Below are 2,500 nucleotides of genomic sequence, written 5' to 3'. Positions count from 1 at the left end.
TCAAACGCTAGAAGTTGGCGGGGATGTCTCTCTTGTGGCTCACGGGGCTGTTAGGGTCGCACAGAAATGCCTCGGAATGGGAAAACGGGTCATTTTTGTGTGGCCACATTGCATAGGAACGGCATGAAACTTCCAGAGGCATTTGCAGCAGGAATGCATGTGCACTCAAAAACGTCTATATTTTTCACGGATAGACCCCGTGAAACGCTATAAATTGGCGGGGATGTCTCTCTTGTGGCTCACGGGCGCTGTTAGTTAGGGTCGCACAGAAATCCCTCGGAATGGGAAAAGGGGTCATTTTCGTGTTGCCACATTGCGTACGAACGGCATGAAACTTCCAGAGGCATCTGCAGCAGAAATGCATGTGCACTCAAAAACGTCTATATTTTTCACGGATAGACCCCGTGAAACGCTAGAAATTGGCGGGGATGTGTCTCTTGTGGCTCACGGGGCTGTTAGGGTCGCACAGAAATCCCTCGGAATGGGAAAACGGGTCATTTTCGTGTTGCCACAATTGGCATACGAACGGCATGAAACTTCCAGAGGCATTTGCAGCAGAAATGCATGTGCACTCAAAAACGTGAATATTTTTTCACGGATAGACCCCGTCAAACGCTCGAATTTGGCGGGGATGTTTCTCTTGTGGGTCACGGGGCTGTTCGGCTCGCACAGAACTCCCTTGGTCCACCTGATTCGTGCATACAGGCAGCAACTAAAACTCTGTAAACCTGCTGTGAGGACATCTAAACAGTGGACCAGTGAGGCTGTGGAAGATTTGCGGGCGTGCTTAGACTGTACTGACTGGGATATGTTCACGACTGCTACCAATAGTCTGGATGAACTCACAGAGGCTGTGTACATCAGCTTCTGTGAGGACTGCTGTATCCCAACACGTACCAGGGTGAACTTTAACAACAACAAGCCCTGGTTCTCAGCAAAGCTCAAAAGGTTGAGGTTGGAGAAGGAGGAAGCGTTTAGGAGTGGGGATAGAGACAGATTCAAGGAGTCGAAGAACAGGTTTAGCAAAGCGGTGAGAGAGGCTAAACGACTGTACTCAGAGACACTAAAACACCAGTTCTCTACTAACGACGCTGCTTCTGTCTGCCAAAGGGCTCAGGCACATCACCAACTACAAACCCAGAGCGCCCCACACCACTAACGACTCCCGCCTAGCCAACGACCTGAACGAGTTCTACCGTAGATTTGAAAGACAATTGGACTGTCCTGAACCACCCCTTCCCACCCAAGAGGCCCCATCCCCCACCCATACTACAGAAACGACTCTCTCCTTTCAGGAGGGAGAAGTTAATGGGCTTTTCAAGAGGCAGAATCCACGCAAAGCAGCCGGGCCGGACTCTGTCTCTCCAGCCACCCTCAGGCACTGCGCTGGCCAGCTGTCTCCGGTGTTCACCAACATCTTTAACACCTCCCTGGAGACATGCCATGTACCAGCCTGTCTCAAGTCCTCCACCATCATCGCTGTGCCCAAAAAGCTAAGGCCAACAGGACTAAATGATTACAGACCGGTCGCCCTTACATCTGTGGTAATGAAGTCTTTTGAGCGCCTGCTCCTGGCACACCTCAAAGCCATCACAGACCCTCTCCTGGACCCCCTTCAGTTTGCCTACAGAGCCAACAGGTCTGTGGACGACGCAGTTAACATGGCCCTCCACTTCACCCTACAGCATGTGGACGCCCCAGCATCCTACGCCAGGATCCTGTTTGTGGACTTCAGCTCTGCCTTCAACACCATCATCCCTGCCCTGCTTCAGGACAAGCTCTTCCAGCTGAACGTGCCCTACTCCACCTGCAGGTGGATCACAGACTTCCTCTCTGACAGGAAGCAGTGCGTTAAGCCGGGAACAGAAGTCTCTGACTCCAGGTCCATCAGCACGGGAACTCCTCAGGGCTGCGTCCTTTGCCCACTGCTCTTCTCCCTGTATACCAACAGCTGCGCCTCCAATCATCTGTCCGTCAAACTCTTGAAGTTTGTCGGACGACACCACCCTCATTGGGCTGATCTCTGGTGGGGATGAGTCTGACTATAGGTGGGAAGCTGACAACCTGGTGACCTGGTGTAGCCAGAACAACTTAGAGCTAAATGCTCTAAGGACAGTTGAGATGGTTGTGGACTTCAGGAAGAATACAGCCCCACTCACCGCCATCACCCTGTTAGACTCCGCAGTCAAAATTGTGGAGTCCTTCCGCTTCCTGGGCACTATTCTCTGCCGGGACCTCAAGTGGGAACTGAACATCAGCTCCCTCGCCAAGAGAGCTCAACAGAGGATGTACTTTCGACGGCAGCTGAAGAAATGCAACCTGCCAAAGACAATGATGGTGCAATTCTATACAGCGATCATTGAATCCATCCTCACCTCCTCCATAACCGTCTGGTACGCTGCTGCCACTGCCAAGGACAAGAGCAGACTGCAGCGTATCATGCACACTGCTGAGAAGGTAATTGCCTGCAATCTACCAACCCTCGAGGACCTGCACACGA

The sequence above is a fragment of the Petromyzon marinus genome, unplaced genomic scaffold (assembly GCF_048934315.1).
Source record: "Petromyzon marinus isolate PM22_M1 ecotype Great Lakes invasive population unplaced genomic scaffold, UKy_Petmar_22M1.pri1.0 PM_G_Scaffold_28, whole genome shotgun sequence".
Classification (NCBI taxonomy): Eukaryota; Metazoa; Chordata; class Hyperoartia; order Petromyzontiformes; family Petromyzontidae; genus Petromyzon; species Petromyzon marinus.
This window is presented reverse-complemented; position numbering follows the sequence as displayed.